Source organism: Pongo pygmaeus, chromosome 1 (assembly GCF_028885625.2).
Source record: "Pongo pygmaeus isolate AG05252 chromosome 1, NHGRI_mPonPyg2-v2.0_pri, whole genome shotgun sequence".
Lineage (NCBI taxonomy): Eukaryota > Metazoa > Chordata > Mammalia > Primates > Hominidae > Pongo > Pongo pygmaeus.
The window spans coordinates 140581951-140599568 of NC_072373.2; the positions used below are offsets into that span (position 1 = coordinate 140581951).

The 17618-nt window shown below is 42.3% G+C and overlaps 1 protein-coding gene and 1 long non-coding RNA gene across 2 annotated transcripts in view; one reads left to right on the plus strand and one right to left on the minus strand.

Moving 5' to 3' along the window:
* The window catches only part of LOC129031185 (uncharacterized), a 56644-nt gene extending 41730 nt beyond the window's left edge, over positions 1-14914 (minus strand). The window contains exon 1 of the mRNA XM_063652918.1: positions 14800-14914. The gene's annotated coding sequence lies outside the window, so the exon portion shown is untranslated. The remainder of the gene's footprint in view (positions 1-14799) is intronic.
* The window catches only part of LOC134738332 (uncharacterized), a 58752-nt gene continuing 55495 nt past the window's right edge, over positions 14362-17618 (plus strand). Inside the window, exon 1 of the long non-coding RNA XR_010124003.1 lies at positions 14362-14665. This is a non-coding gene — a long non-coding RNA (uncharacterized LOC134738332). The remainder of the gene's footprint in view (positions 14666-17618) is intronic.

Below are 17618 nucleotides of genomic sequence, written 5' to 3' on the forward strand. Positions count from 1 at the left end.
ACAATGCAAAATCAAGCAAAAGGATCAATGACTGGTGAACATTACAGCTGGCTCGATTCCCTCCAATGGAATATGCTTCAGCAGAAGTATCTGTCCTTTGCAATATGCTGTTTCTGTGGCCCTAATTTCTATATTACACTTTCCATGCAGACTCCCGTTAGTCTTTCTTCACCTTCATGACTCCTGGGTAGAATAAGGACTGATAAAGTAAAAGATGATGGGAACTGTAGGGTCCAAATCAGCCCATAACCCCAGTCCCTATACCCCCACAATGTTGGGCTGGTCCAATTCTATCATCAATGAAGAAAAAGCAATGCCTGAAAATCCTAGATCTCTTTTTAGCATTGTAAACCATGTAGGAGATGCTTATTACATCTGCTTTGTTCTCTATTTCTATGGTGCCTGTCACCATAGTAACAGGGCATACAGATGAAAAAGTAGGCTAGAAATATCCAAAAATGGGAGGCGGAGAGGGCAATATGGGGGAAAGGGCCTTTCACTGATTAGGAAAGAAAAGGCTAGAATTTCTTTTTTCACAGTTGTCAATGCATTAAGGGGTAATTCTAACTAGAAAAATAGGCTTTCTTTGCCTTTAAGAGAGCAACAATAGAAAATACCCTAAAATTTCAATAAATATCAATGTTTCTAGGAGGTAGTCTTGCTAGGCTTCTGAGATTTTAAAGCCAGATGTATTAAAAACCTTGAAGGGGCTGGGTGCGGTGGCTCACACCTGTAATCCCAGCACTTTGGGAGGCCAAGATAGGTGGATCACCTGAGGTCAGGAGTTTGAGACCAGCCTGGCCAACATGGCAAAACCCCATCTCTATTAAAAAATACGTAAATTAGCCAGGTGTGGTGGTGGGTGCCTGTAGTCCCAGCTACTTGGGAGGCTGAGGTAGGAGAATTGCTTGAACCCAGTAGATGGAGGTTGCAGTGAGCTGAGATCACGTCACTGCATTCCAGCTTGGGCAACAAAGTGAGGCTCTGTCTAAAAAAAAAAAAAAAAAACCTCGAAGATGCTAATTGAAACCTTTAAACAGCATCTAGTTTTGGAAATGACATACTCATGCCGCAGTGTGGATGACTGCTACTTAAAATGTTTAGTTACTTTGTAGTACTAAAAGTTGACACATCTGTTAAGGAAGTGTGGTTGGGAAGATAACTTACTACAATGAGTATTTCCCTAAAAGTGACAAGTTTATCTTCCAAGTCTCTGTATAAAATGTCCCCAAAGGAAATCACTGGGGTTGGGGTGGAGGATGACGGTCGCTTCACTCTAAGGGAATCACTGCTTCTATGAAAGAAAGAGGAACATTCTCTCCCGTCTCACTGGTTCAGACCTTCAAAGGCACTATCAGTTCCTAACTGTTCTTCGCCATGCCAAAATTTCATCTGTAAGGGAAGAAGTCTTCCCACTTCAAGACCTCTGTTTCATATTTTGCTTTTTTCTCTCCTGCCACCAGCCAGAGTTCTCCTTGCTCATAATTTTCTAGGATATTTGGAATATTTGAAATGTTATTTATCTTGTGATACCGGTCTCCTGAGTAGCTGGGATTACAGGCTCCAGCCACCATGCCTGGGTCCAAAAGAGTGGTATGTTCTAACCATGCTCTTTCAGAGTGAAGTCTCTTTCAGAGTAAACAGGACAAGGAGCCCTACCAGCCACATACTTGGGGAGGTTTTACTCTGTGTAAATAAAAATGATGCATGTCTTAATCCATTCAGGCTCCTATAACAAAATACCATGAACTAGGGTGGCTAATAAACAACAAACATTTATTTCTCACAGTTCCAGAAGTTAGGAATTTTGAGATCAAGATGTCAGCAGACTTGGTGACTGGTGAGGGCCAGTTCCTTATAGATGGTGCCCTATTACTGTATCTTCACATGGTGGGAGAGGCAAACAAGCTCTCTCCAACCTCCTTTATAAGAACACCAATCCTGGATAGGCATGGTGGCTCATGCCTGTAATCCCAGCACTCTGGGAGGCCGAGATGGCTGGATCACTTGAGGTCAGGAGTTCGAGACCAGGCTGGCCAACATGGTAAAACCCCGTCTCTACTAAAAATATAAAATTAGCCCGGTGTAGTGGCATATGCCTATAATCCCAGCTACTAGGGAGGCTAAGGCAGGAGAATCGCTTGAATCCAGGAGGTAGAGGTTACAGTGAGCCAAGATCATGCCACTGCACTCCAGCATGGGCAACAGAGCAAAATGCTATCTCAAAATTAAAAAAACAAAACAAAACAAAACAAAACAAAACACCAATCCCATTCATGAGGGCTTTGCTTTTGCAATCCAATCATCTTCCAAATGTCCCACCTCTGATCACTGTCCCCTTGGGATTAGGTTTCAACACTTGAATTCTGCTGGAACACCAACACTCAGACCATAGCAATGCATACACAAAATAATCAGGAGAAACACTCTAGCTACTTGCACATTTTGTTCTTAAGCAACAGGGTCTTGCTATGTTGCCCAGGCTGAAATGCAGTGGCTATTTATAGCATGATCATAATGCCACAGCCTTGAACTCAAGCCTCAAGCTTCCCCTACCAGACCTGGTGTTACTTACACATTTCAATAGAAAAAGCAACAAATGACTTTGTGGGAATCTTAGGTCCTTGATTCAGTCACTAATTAGTTGTGACACTGTGGAAAATTTTTACTTTGCCTTTCTCAATCTTAGTATCTTACCAGTTAAAAGAATGACTGAAATAGAACAGGGGTATGAGCTTGAGGATTCTAAGGATGATTTCAAGGCATGTTGAAATTGTACACATATGAGTATGTGTGTATTCTGGGAAAGACCTTCAAGTATATCTATAATATAAAAAAGTTAAAAATTAAAAGTACCCTCCGAGGTTTCTTCCACACAACTTGGAATACCATGACTCGAATCAACTTACCCAAATAAACTCAAAGCTTGAACTCAGACTCAGGTGAGCGTCATACTCGGTATCAAAACTGCCCACCCCAGAAATGCTGTCCCTGATTGTATATTACCTAATCCCCATCAAGAACCATTCTCTAGTCCTTCACTCTGTTTTACTGTTCTTTATAGCACTTTATTGCATGACATTATACCTTGCATTTGCTTATTTTCCCTCCTCTAGCATATATGCTTCATGCAAAAAGGGTTTTTTTTCTGTTTTCTCTGTTGGATTTATTCCCTGTGCCTGTAAACAGTGCCTGGCACATATTAAGTGCTCAAAAAAATCTACTGAATGAAAACTCTAGGGCCTGCTATGAGCCATGCACTCTACTAGGTATTTTATGAAATTATCTATCTCAATCTTCATACTATCACTTTAAGGCAAGTTTCCCAATCCTTAGAGATTTTTCTAAAATAATACACCTGTGAAAAGGAGCCAGGCAATATATTATAGAAAAAGCTGCTTTATCAGGATTCGAGTGCCAGATCTGCTGGTAACTGTATGGTTCACTTACATAAGCCACATATCTCCTGAGGAACTCAGCTTCCATGTTTATATCATGGGGATAATGCTTGTCCCCTCTACTGCAGGTCATCAGAAGAATAAATGTGAATATAAACACTTAATATGTTAGCAGTGATGGGCAAATGTCTATCATAGTAAGTGATGTGTTGGGTGGGGGTTTCTGCAGAGATTTGCTACAAGTTGTTTTGCTATATGAAGGCAAGAGAGCAGCGGACAGCTATACAGTACCCTCTTACACAGGAACAGAACGTCCAGAAACCCAGAGGGCCCCAGGAAAGGCTCCCAACTCAATAAGGTGATGGCCAGGCCCAACTCCAAACTGTTGTCCACTCCTCTCCCTCTCAATTGCATTTATTTGTAAAGAAAAAAAAAAAATATCCCAAATCTAGCCTAGGACCAAACCTTCTTGCATGCTGGAATTCACAAACTCTTCCAAGAAATTAGCTTTCTTGATAAAATGCTTAAGCATTTTTTTTTCCCAGAGGGATTAAGACTTGTTCTTAGAAACCAGTCACTCACTTACCCAGAAGACTGTCAGTCAAGCATCTGGTTATCTTTAACTAATGTTCTTTTTGTATCTAGTCTAATAATGGGTATCAAAGAATTGTGTACAATTTCTTACTATTCTAGGTGAGTTTGTACATTCTTAAAATGGATGATGGTAATTAAATCAATTTGGTATCAAATTAGTTTCTACTAGGTATATTTATAAAGGTGATGTTCTTTTTTGTTATTGTTGTTTTTATAAAAGAGGGTCTTGCTCTGTCACCTTCGCTGGAGTGCAGTGGTGCTATCATAACTCACTGCATCCTTCCACCTCAGTCTCCTGAGTAGCTGGGATTACAGGCTCCAGCCACCACGCCTGGGTCCAAAAGAGTGATATGTTCTAACCATGCTCTTTCCCTATCGGATATCCCTGTGTACACCAAGGGGGAATCTTCAAATTGGCCGACTAGGGACCTAACAGTTGATAGCTAATTTGACTGAAAAATTGTCTTTAGCATCCAAACCAGTGATCTTCAAGCTGGGGTATGGGGTTTGGGAGTCTTATTGGGAGTGATTGACAATGTGGTGGAATCTACTTCTAACTCAATTAACCCTGCCTAAGAGGACCTCCTTCAAAATACATACTGCCCTTCTGCTGGCTCTTTCCAGCCATATTCTTTTTCCCCTTTTCAAATTCACCCTTTTACTGCAGCAAAAAAGAAAGGCAAACATCTTATTTCTCAGGAGTCCACTTATGGTGCATTGCCTTGGGGTGTAAAAATCTCCAGGCCCCCAAGCAGAGGGCCATTTTGAAATACCCATAGGATTACAGATACTGACAAAGTGAAAGACTTTCAGGCCTGAGAGAAATCCTTTTGGGAGTCAGAGTAAAGTTTCTATTTCTTTGCTTAGATCAACACTGTAGGAAGACCTAATCAAACGTCAAGCAATAGAACATTGAAAAATCATTTCTGTGATAAATCACTAGATATCTTTGGGCATATAACTCAGAGGTTTAGATGATAGAATGGAATTATACTGACTTCATTCCCATATATTTATATGGCAAGATTTCTTAAGCACTTCCATTTAAAAAGAAACACTTGCTTTGATTATACGTGTTATTCTGGTCAATTGTGTACTAGTGAAAAATCATAATAACAATTCAAAAGAAATGTTTTTCAACATTTAGAGCCTTATTGTCATAAGCACTTTTTAAAAAACAAGTATACTGAGTGTGTTTGTGTGTGTGTTTGTGTGTGTATGTCACAAAAGACATGATAATCAATGAAAAACTTTCAATCATAACAGTGTTACACTGGGATTAAGTTTTACAGAGGAGGAATAAAATGAGTTCCATGAGAAAAAAGATCTACGTAAAATTCCTGACTTTTCTAAAAGAGCTTATTTATACGTTTCTTAAATGGATGATGAGAGAGATCAAATCACTTTGGTATTTAATTTAACTTCCATTGGGTACATTTAAAAGAGTGATTTTTAAAACCCAATAGTTATAATATTAGAAATGTAACCGTCTGCAACTATTCAAAATTATGATGAAAAATTTCAGACATTAACTTTAAAAATGTATGAGAACAAGTCGTTTTTCAAAATCCTTCTAGAGGATACTCAAAAACATTCAGAGATACTGTTATAAACTACTTGTAAGCCAAGAAGAGCCTGTGTTAGCCACCTAAAATTTTGACTTCTAATAGAAAGCCAAAGTCAGGATTACTTCATTGAAGTACAAAAGCCATCTCAAGCATCCCCTACAAGTTGCTAAATCTGGAACTCTGAAAACAGTAAGTGTTCAATAAACACTAGCTCACAGACAAAGTACTTTAGCTATTCAACTGATACCTATCAACAGCATGTATAATGTACCTTGTTACTTCTAACCTTCAAGGAGATATTCTTTAAAATTTTATGCAAATACCAGTCAAAAGTATGTTACTGAAATGAAACCCTAGACGAGGTAATAATTATGCTAATTTTATTCCCTAATTCTCTCCTGGATATCCACTGCATGCCCACAGTATGCCATGTATGAAGTCTGGCCCGGGAAACCCAGGAAATGAACAAAATATATTGTTTTTCATGAAGAAGCATCCAGGAGGAGGCCAAGCTGTTCTCTAGCCTAGGTACTATGACAGGTATAGCTTAGAAGCAGCACAGAAGAGGGAATGAGGAGCTGTGGAGGTGAGAGGCAGAGAGAAGGTGTCAGGAAGGGTCTTTCAGAAAAGGTATGCTTTAACGGAGCCTTGATGGTTGTGTGCTTGTCAAGAGGATCCCAAATAAAGGGAAGGAACAAAGCTACGGAATGAAGCCATCTGGCTATCTAGAACCTTCCTCCCTGTATTGCAAATAGTTTAGGACAGCTGGTGTATGAGGGTGTGACGGCACACTGTGTCCATGGTACATGCACTGGGGACACAGAGATGACAGAGTGGCAAGAGATGAAGCTGAAGAGCTGCAGAAGCCAGACGAAGACTTTCTCACATGCCACACCATGGTGTTTGGACTTAATCCTGGGGCATAGGGAGCCATTAAAGGGTTATTAAACCCAGGCAATTATGGGATGAGATTTGTCTTTTAGAAAGATTACTTTCTGCAGTGTGGACAATAAATTTGTAGGTGACGCTGGCAGATAGACTATGCTCAAGACTACAAAATCATTATCAGTTAGAAGATAACTGGCAGTGTTTCTGGAAGACTCACGGCAGGAAAGGGGCTGTAAAGGGAGGGCAGTGATAGAAGGATCTGAAGGCTATAGACTCTAGACAAATTGGTTACCAATCCTTTAAGAGGACTGTAGGGAGAATAAAGCAAGGAGAAGCCCAGAGTGAGTTCCAAGAAGCTTAGGATACATAACTGGGTAAATAGTATTGCTGTTGGCAAAAATACAGAATCTACAGGTGAACAGCAAATTCTGAGGAAAGTATCTTCAATCCACTAATTCCAGGCCCTCATTTGTTCTGTGAGGTAGGTGGCATGGACACCATTTTATGACTAATTGGTGTATTAGTCCATTCTCACACTAACGAAGACATACTCAAGACTGGGTAATTTATAAAGGAAAGAGGTTTAAATGACTCACAGTTCTGCATGGCTTTGCGTGGGCCTCAGGAAACTTACAATCATGATGGAAGGCATCTCTTCACAGGGCGCCAGGAGACAGAATGAGTGCCCAGTGAAGGGGGAAGCCCCTTATAAAACCATCAGATCTTGTGAGAACTAGCTCACAATCACAAGAACAGGATGGGGGAAACTGCCCCCATGATTCAATTATCTCCACCCAGTCCCTTCCACAACACATGGGGATTATGTGAACTACAATTCAAGATGAGATTTGGGTGGGGACACAACCAAACTATATCAATGAGGTAATATTATTCACCCACTATCACACACAGCAGTTTTGGCACGTTTACTACACACCAGGCTTAAGAGCAGTTAAACAAGGGAGACAAAGTTCTTGCTTTCACAGAACTTATATTCTGGTGGGGGTGAGGGGAATAGAGCATAAACAAGCAAGCAAACAATAAACCAAGGTTTGAAAGACTGTGACGGGAACATGGGTAGGGGGTATGGGTACTTTACCTAAGGTGGCCAGGGAACGTATTTCTGAGTCACATTTGAGCTGACTCTTGAGCAGAAAGTAGTCATGGAAATTTATAAGGGAAGAGCATTCTGGGCAGAAAGAACAGCAACTGAGAAGCCCCTGAGGTAGGAAGGAGCTTGGTGTGCCACTGAGGGAGGAATTGCAAATACCCAGGCAAATCTGAAGCAGGAAGTCCAAGTTACAAGGGCATTCCAGGAAGAGGGAGGGTGAAAGACTGTGGCACCTTAGGGCACCACTGGCCAGCATAAACTCTCTTGGGATTGCCTGCGAACCTGACCACCACGCACAACACTGGGCCTCTGAGAAACTGCATTATGATTGAAGGAAACCAAAATATTGCACCCCAAAATATACTTCTTTGACATATTTTGAGATGGCTGTTCGGAGGGCAAAACAGAAGTAGGCCTGTAAAGCTGTCATTTGTTCAGGAGATTTGTGTCTGTAGAGTATCTGCATTGATGCAGCCAGGCTTTCTCTGAGGCCCCACCTTGTCTGTCTGGATCTAGGAAAGATTAACTGAGAGTCTGACAGTTTTAAAGGTCTGAAAGAAACATTTACCATCTATTCTATCTGAGGGCTGCTACCAGAGACGATCATCTAGATAACAAGACCACCTTTGCTAGCCAGGCCTCCTCTTCTCTCCTTCCCATAACCTGTCTTGCCACCATAACCCGATTTACCACCATTACCTGTTTTTGGCCGTGCTCTCAGCCCCTGTTCTTTCTGTTACCTCAAGACGGTATATAAGCATTAACCATCTGGCCATTTCTTTGAGTTTTTAAAATATTTTATATGACTCCTGTGCATACATGTGCACATAATAAAATTTATCAGCCTTTTTTTCCTGTGAAGCTATTATCACTTTGTTTCACAGACTCAAATTATCAAACCTTCAGGGAAAAATTTAAACTTCCCTACATGATCCACAAATGCTTCTGAAAGACAAGTCATTGCTTAGTTTAGGACTACTTATTTTAGCATTGAAATAGGGCCAGGAATAAACTCAGTTTTGTTAAAAGAAATGAACTTAAAATCTTTAGATGAACAGAATTTATCTTAAGTTTGTCCACTCACAGCAAGAAACATTCTGCAGTGCAATGGTTGATGGCTCAACCCCCAAGGCTCAGTCACGCCATACCACAATACGTGGAAGGTACCACAATACGTGGGAGGTACCACAATACGTGGGAGGCACCACAATACGTGGGAGGCACCACAATACGTGGGAGGTACCACAATACGTGGGAGGTACCACAATACGTGGGAGGTACCACAATACATGGAAGATGTATGGAAGTAGAGTGTTCCCTGCCATCCTCCAAGGCTGTTACAGGGATTAGAGAGGCATCGTTCCCCCACAAACTCCCCTAATAGCTCAGCAGGACACAGCAAGGAGAAACGGTACCTCCTAATGCACCTGTCAATAGCACCCCCTGCCATGCTGGTTCCTGTCTGTGCAAAATGGAAAGGTATGGAGGGACTGGCCGTTGGGGTTGTCCACTCTCTTTGAGAAGGCCATCCTATGCACAGTCCAGTCACCCAACCCTCTGAAACACACTGCTCATACTTCCCATCCTGTGGTCATTTTCCATTGCTGCTTTATGGGCTACTGATTTTTTGCCAACAGTTTTTCTTCATTCAGCCACATGGTTTCAAATTCCATTTGCTAAGGATGATGCAGATCAACCCTCTGACCCTCTTCAAAAATATCCTACTTTACAGTGCCCTGTCTCAGATGCATCTGCTTGTTGTATCAAGACAGCATCTGTATTTAAAGTTTGCTAATATAGCCCAAATAAACTGTAAAAGAATTAGATTATTCCTGAGTGTCACATTGAGAAGTTATATTATTATATACTCTTATTTTATTTATTTATTTATTTTTGGAGACGGAGTCTTGCTCTGTCGCCCAGGCTGGAGTGCAGTGGCACAATCTCGGCTCACCGCAAGCTCCGCCTCCTGGGTTCACGCCATTCTCCTGCCTCAGCCTCCCGAGTAGCTGGGACTACAGGCACCCACCATTATGCCCGGCTAATTTTTTTTTTTTTTTTTGGTATTTTTTGTAGAGACGGGCTTTCACTGTGTTAGCCAGGATGGTCTCGAACTCCTGACCTCAGGTGATCCACCCACCTCAGCCTCCCAAAGTGCTGGGATTACAGGCATGAGCCACCATGCCTGACCCATATCTCCTTTATAGCAACCTCACAGTGACAACTTCTCATCTGTTTGCAGTGAGTGAGTGATTCACCTGTCCTCCCCAGTATGGTCCCAGATCTCCATGAGGGTGGGGACCATGTGCATTTTTGCTCATCATCATTGCATCCCCAGAACATAGTACAGTGCCTGGCACAAACTAGATGCTTAATAGCTACTGAAAAAAAAATACTGTGAAATATATTAAATGGTGGTAATGTTTAGCTTCTGAGAGTGGATCAGCCAAAAATAATTAAAGGCTGAGGAAGGTTAAGGCTTAACTATTCTGTATCATTAACCATTCCATATTTTGTTATTTTATAACAAAATATATGGAAAAAATTTTGCTGTCACTTGGGTGATAAACTGATAATTTTATAACTTTCTAAAAAACAGAATAAGTACTGATTTTTGAAAAGGCTCACACAAGTTAGGCCAAATTAAAAAAGAAAAGCTACCACTTTACTGAGGACAGTATTAAGCACTTTATATACTTTTTTTCTTTCAATCCTAACGGTCAGTTATTATCCAGTTTACAGGTAAAATAACAGAGAGAGAGAGAGAGAGACTATGGTTGCATACTGAGGGAGGATGTGTCCAGATCTATTTGATTTCACAGGCCATGTTTTTAGGCTAAGAATAAATGCTGACATTGAGTAATAATGTCTTGCTCCCTGACACTCAAAAACCTCATCTCCTTCCATGACAAGGTACAACACAGCAGTCTGGTAACACCAAGTGGGGTAAATGCCCAAGTATTTAAAATATTAATAGGATTTGGGGGCCAGGGATGTTGTAGCAGGGAAACTGGACAATTAAAGGAAAAGAAATAAGGAGGAATATAAACAGCATTTACTGAAAGCATGTTTTACGCCAGATACTATATTAGATATGTTAATGTATAACATTTATTTTAATCCTAAGACTCCTATGAAAAAGACAATACTAGTCAAGAAAAAAGAGGTTTAGGATAGCTATGGTGTTTGGATACCTCCAAAATTCCCCACTTTTTTCTAAGGATTTGAGCCTCTCACTTTTTTTTATTTAGCTAGGAATAAGACTGTCTGGAATAAAGATAGTATTTCCCAGTCTTTATTCCAGCTACCTGAGATCATGTTACTAAGTTCTAGGCAATGACATATAACAAGAAGTATACGACAGCATCCAGGAATTTTCTTCAGAGACCATGGGCTCTTGCCCTTCCCCTCCTTCCTTTTTCCTTCTTTCCTCCTTTCTGCTACTTGGAACTTGGGGGTGATGGCTGAAGCTCCATCTTGGGATAATGAAGCCGAGGGCCTCATCTTATATACGGTAGATAATCCAAAAGGTAAAATCAGCCTAGTTCTCAGAAGACTGTAGAACCATCATACCAGCCATAGATTGCCTCTCTGCAAGTTTGTTTAATGTGAAAGAGAAGCAAGCATCATTTTGACTAAGCCACTGTTCTTTGCAGTCTCTGTAGCTGGCAACTAATTTTAACTAACCCACAACTCATCCAAAATGATGGCACAGAGGTCAGAATCAGGCCTGTCAGTCTGCGAAGTTTGTTCTCTTAGGTAAAACCTTGAAGAACTCTTGCTTGTAATTTGCAAGAGATTTTGAAAAAAGAAAAGTTTCAAAATGCTGAAAAGGAATTTGACAGAAGAAAATAAGGAAGGTTCGAATATGCTCTTAAATCTGCTACCTGAGAAGGAATCAAAAGGAATATGCTACTCAACAATAAAGAATGTGGTCTCCATGAGAGATGAGCAGAGGAAGATCTCAGTCACCTGCATGGAGCTGGATACAGAAGAGAAATAGAAGCTGTGCAGCTGGCAGCGTCTGTGAAATATGCTGTGCTTGTTAGTTGAAGAATAGGCATTGCAGAACGGAGCCCTGGAAATGGTCACAGGATGACATATGAGAAGAAAGAATTTAAAGGGATTCTGAAATTTTAAAAAAGCAAGAGATGAAGTTTAAATATATACAGTCTAGAAAGAAACAAGCAGAATCACATGACCCATATCAAAAACAGCAAAAAAGTCAAAAAGGCAAAAAGGAAAGGTCAAGGTTGAAGCCCTGACAACTCATTTTTATTCATTTCCTTTATTCAGGTTCACAGCAGCACTGAAGGAGTAAATGTAAATTGTGTTGCAATTGAGTAGAATCCTAAAGGAAAGGCAGTCATAGAACAGGGAGTTTATTGTTACCCTTTGTTCAATTTCTAAATGAACCACAGTGATAAGAACTTAGGAGAGAGATCAGTGATTGGAGCTAGGCCTAATTTTACTTAAGATCAATCTTAATGATCAGAAAAAAAAAATAGGTTATTATGTCTGCCAAAGGCATTATTTTAAACACCAGAGAAATTAAGTCATAATAAAGGCATGTAGGAAGTTTAGAAAATACAGATGGGGAATAAAATGAAAGTAGGCAATAGCAATAAAAGTCAGCAATATGAAAACAGATATGACACAAATTAGAAGGTATTTTACAAATGGTTAAATAAATTCTACACTATAACTGGGCCTCCCAAATTCCTCTTGAATGGTCACAGGTCTGAACTGTTTGCTGACGTACCCAAGTGCTCTGGGAGTCAGGACAGCAGTGGGGAACCTGCTCCATGCAAGGCAATGCAAATCATATCACCAAGTGTGTAATAACATGACAGAATCAGAATGCATTCATTTCTAATAATATCAGTGTGTGGTAGAAGGATGCTGGGAAGGAGAAATAAGAGTAAAATTAGAGAATTCAACCTTAGAGACACCAAACAAAAATCCGGGATTAGGTTAAACAGGCTATGAATAGTAAAAAGTCCAGAAAACATAAAATACTCAGGTACTATTAGAAGAATTTGAAAACTAAAATATAAAAACAAAAACCCTTGTTCCCTTGTTCATAAGAAAAACATTGGCTAAAGCAAGGATGTTCTAAATTGTAAAATATTTTTCCCCTTAAACTTCAGAAAACAACAAAAAATAACAAATTTCAGGCCACTGCAGGAAAATACATAGATTAGTCTAAAAAACTTGGAGGGCTTAGCATCTTTTAAGTTTTATTAAGCCCCTTTTCATTTTAATTACTGTTGGTGTTTTCACTCTGAGGATTCTGAGAATTAAAATAGCAATGGGAAATGGTGATAGTGGTAGAGAAGAGGTTTAAAAAAGCAAATCTCAACTAGTCAAATGAAATCATTCAAAATGTGAAAAGATTCATAATAGGCTGAACATGTTAGAACACCTTACCAATTGAGGAAAAAGAGAACACATTTCAAAGAATGGTAAACTTAATTCCAACATGCAGATTTAAAAATGTTTTTGGGGATACTAAGTATAAGGAAAGTCCCATGATCCAAGGGTGCACTCAATGACAACATCACTCCCATTCAAGAGACCTCTTTTTAGCTTACAGAAATATCAGACATGTTAGGGCTTATATTCTAAAATTACACAGGCCCAATTACCTGGGGGGTTGGCTGTCACTTTATATTCTCTGAGTAGAGCTGCTGACAAGGAAAGCCAGGAGAAAAAGAAAGTCACCCCAGCACCCACAATTCAGAGAGCATTTGGGGTCACATCTGTAATCCCAGCACTTTGGGAGGCCGAGGTGAGTGGATCATTTGAGATCACGAGTTTGAGACCAGCCTGGCCAACATGGTGAAACCCCGCCACCACTAAAAATATAAAAATTAGCCGGGCGTGGTGGCGGGCCCCTGTAGTCCCCGCTACTCGGGAGGCAGAGGCAGGAGAATCACTTGAACCCAGGAGGTGGAGGTTGCAGTGAGCCGAGATCGCACTACTGCACTCCAGCCTGGGCGACAGAGAGAGACTCTGTCTCAAAACAAAACAAACAAGCAAAGAAACAAAACAAAGAGCATTTGGGGTTCTCAGGAGGTGTAGCCTGTACACATAGAGGGTACTGGAATTGTTTAAAAAATTACACTGCAGTTTGACTTCTTTTCCATCCTCACTCCTACACCTAGGTTTAGGGGACAGAACCATCTGATAAAGATAAATTTGTTTTTAGATTTTAGATTTGTTCTGCAAAGACTACTATATCATTTGCAAATAGGTTGTCTTTTAATAAAAATCATGCTATGTAATGTCTTCTTAATATACGCTGAACAAACTGCCTGTTTTAATTTGGCTATATATTTACAATTTAAAATGTTCCTACTGTTATCTTTTACCAGTGGAGTGTTTTTTTGTTTGCTTGTTTGAAGTCTTTAGGCGAAGTGAATTTATTCAAGGAAGTTCACATGTCGGTTTTGTTCTTTTAGAGGGGTGTCTTTTTGACCACAAAGAAAAAAAAAGTTTTCCACAAATGTCATCTAACTAAAGGCAATCTATGGACTTTAGGAAGTCAGTTGAGGACACAGATTAATGAGCCAATACTGAGCCTCCTCCCTTCTGACCTCTCAGCACCTGCTCAACTAAGCTCAGGGGAAACTCTTCAGTCTTCTTTTTAAAGTGGTAACGCTTGCCCCTTCTTTCTCAAACAAATCAACGCCAAACACCACCACCAAATTATATGCAAACAACGCGTAACCAAGAGCATCAAATAGTTCCCAAGAGCATAAAATAGTTCCCAACAGCGCCAGTGCAGGGGGCAAAACAGAGCGACCAAATGGGGGCACTCTCAGGGGAGTTGCGCTCATCTGGAGCGAGACGCCAGCCTGGGAAAGCGGAACCCCTTTCCCGCCCCGCCCCGAGGACTCACGCTCAGGTGCAACGCCGAGACTCCCGGGGGAGAGAGACGGGACCGTCTCGGCGCGACCGCCCACTCCTCTTGCTCCAAATGACCCCAGCACACAGGAGAGGTCCTCTCAGCGTGGGACTCCGTCTCTCCCGAAGGCAAACAGCAGAGCGAAGCGGCTACTCGTCTCTGCAGCCGGGCTACGAGCCCGCAGCCTGGCTCGCAGGTGAGGCGTGAACAGGTAACCGCACCTGCTCGGCCAGCCCCACCTGCTGCGTCCCCGTACCCGGTCCTCCTCCTCCACCACCTCGGTCGGCGCGGCTCCCCTTCCTGGAACCGGGGTGTCACGCTCCGACTTACCTGCGTGACTCCTGCCCCGGGCGCCCGCTCTCCCCGCGGCGTACTCCTGGGCAGCTCCGGGCGCGCAGGGTGCGGCCCCGCGCCCGCACTTTCCCGGCTGCCGGAGGCTGCGGGCTCAGCGGGAAGCCCTGGCGCTGCCCGGCTCGCCGGCGCTGCCCGGCTCGCCGCCTCCGATCGGCTCCATTGTGACGCGGCGCGTTCCGCCGGCCAATGGGCGCGCGGCGGCGCGAACCGCTGACTAAGTTCGCGGGTGGAGGAGGAGGGGACGGGGCGGAGGCAGGGCGCGGAGGCGGCTACCACGGTGGTGGCGGTAGCAGTGGCGGAGGAGGAGGAGGAGGAAGAGGAGGAGGAGGCTGCAGCCGCTTCGGTAGCTGCTCCTGCTGTGAATTTTTCAGCTGCCTGGGCCTGAGTGTTTGCCCAGCTCTGGAGCTGCGGGAGCCGGTGACTCACCTATCGCTGCTGGAAACAAAGCGCAGCTGCCATCTGCCCGAGCGCGCCATGTGGCCATCGCTGCCCCCTCACACAGCCTGGGGTCCGCAGGAGGCAGCGCACAGCCACACGCCCCGCGGAGCAGCTGGAAAGAGCGGGGACTGCTTTCCAGAGGCGGGAGGGAAAGGGGCTTCGGTGTGTCCCCCAGGCGCGCCACACCGGTGACTTCGGCAGTACACCGCGTGTGTCGGGCCCCAGCCTTCTCACGTGTGCGCCCCTGAGTAACTTAGCATTTATATAACGCATGTTAGGCCCTGAGGGAAGGGTCGGGTGCAGGACGCGGGAACCTCCTCTTCGAAAAGGAAGTCCCCTTACCTTTCTTTACCCTGCTTAGAAAGGTTGTAGGGCCCAGCCCCTGTGAGGGAGGGTTTACAGTTACTAAGCGGCTTAAGTTCGATTCTGGCCCTCCAATACCATTGGCTTCTCTCAAATGTCCTTATCCTCAGGATAAGGAGGGGACCACATGGCCGAGGGGCTGTCCCTGTACTCATAACCTGCCTTTCACTGCGAATCAACTGCAGAGACACCTCAACTACTGCGCTCTTGCTTCTCTCCCAAGTGGCACTGCATTTGAAGGCCAACAGTATTCCTTACGAAACAGAATTAATCCAAACCCAGAAATTCTAGGGACATAAATATTTTTATCATCCTCATCCATTTCCCCACTCTCACTCTCACCCCAGTTTTAACTCAGTCTCTGCCCTGGCTATTATCTTGAGCACACTGATTCAATTAGGCAAGATTTATATCTTTTAGTTGCTATGGTGATCACATCTCCATTTAAAAAAAGAAAGAAAAAACAAGTTTGTACCGGCATCTCCCAGAGGAATAGAATGAAGACGAACAGACTCAGCATTTGGGGCATCTGAGCAGTTTGTGTAAATGGGAGTATAGCAAATACAATATCGAGTTAATATGAGACAAGAGTTGTGTCTCAGACTGTTCAGATGAGGACTACAATTTGAGTCACCCTGAAAGGGAAAAAGAAGGCAGTCTTCGTGTCACTGATCTGTTCTTTTCTTGTTCACTCAGTCCATCCTGGAATTGCAGATATCTTTTTTCTGAGTCTTGAAGGAAAAGCTGAAAGAACATTTCTTCACTTGGTCATTCAATAAATTTTTATTGAGTTTATATGTGTGAGACACTGGGCATGCACAGATCTACAAGTCTAATTTAAATTTAGGTTTGATCCTTACAGGAGTATCTGAAATTCTCTCAGGGACTTTCTGATTAATTATTTTTGGTAGAAGAAAATTCTAAAAGACTCTGTCACTACTTTCACAGCCAGATTTACCCAAGTCTAAAATAGTGGTTAAAAATTCCGTCATGGATTTTAAGCACCAAAAAAATGACAGGCAGGTCTCACTCATTTTAGAGGTTTATTTTGCCAAGGTTAAGGACATTCCCCAGGAGAAAGCACAAATACAGGAACATCTGTGATCTGTGTCTTTTGCAAAGAGAATTTTTGAGGACTTCAGTATTTAAAGGGGAAAGAGTCAGCAGGAGGGGAAGGAGAAAAGAAAGAAAAAAAAGGGAAATGGGAAGGTAGGCAATGAGGGAAGAAGTTACATTCTTGTGAGGCTTTGATTAGTGCCCAGTGAATTCACATTTTGCGTGTGAAGAGTGGGTAGAGGAATAGTGATTATGTGTTCCTCTCATGCTCAGTAAATCTACATTTTACATAAGATAAATGTGAAAATAGGGGGAAAGTCAATTATGAATTTGTCTTGGGGTGGGCAGAGGGATGATTTCCAGTCTTGTCCTTATACCATACATATGAAGATGAGCTGTTATTGTCAGAGTGAGATTCAACAGAACTGTGTTTTAGGGCTCATTTATAGGAAGGATATGCATTCTGAAGGATTTAGGGACCCATAAGGCATTTCACTGTAAGCAATTTGTGAGGGAGGCTGTCTGGGGAGATATGTGGCCTTCTGTTGTTGCAGCTACCTGGTAACAACAGAAGGCAGTTTTTTTTTTATTTTTTTATTTTTTTATTGTTAATTTATTATACTGTAAGTTTCAGGGTACATGTGCACAACGTGCAGGTTAGTTATATATGTATACATGTGCCATGTTGGTGTGCTGCACCCAGTAACTTGTCATTTAACATTAGGTATATCTCCAAATGCTATCCCTTCCCCCTCCCCCCACCCCACAACAGGCCCCTGTGTGTGATGTCCCCCTTCCTGTGTCCATGTGTTCTCATTGTTCAAGTCCCACCTATGAGTGAGAACATGCGGTGTTTGGTTTTTTGTCCTTGCTATAGTTTGCTGAGAATGATGGTTTCCAGCTTCATCCATGTCCCTACAAAGGACATGAACTCATCC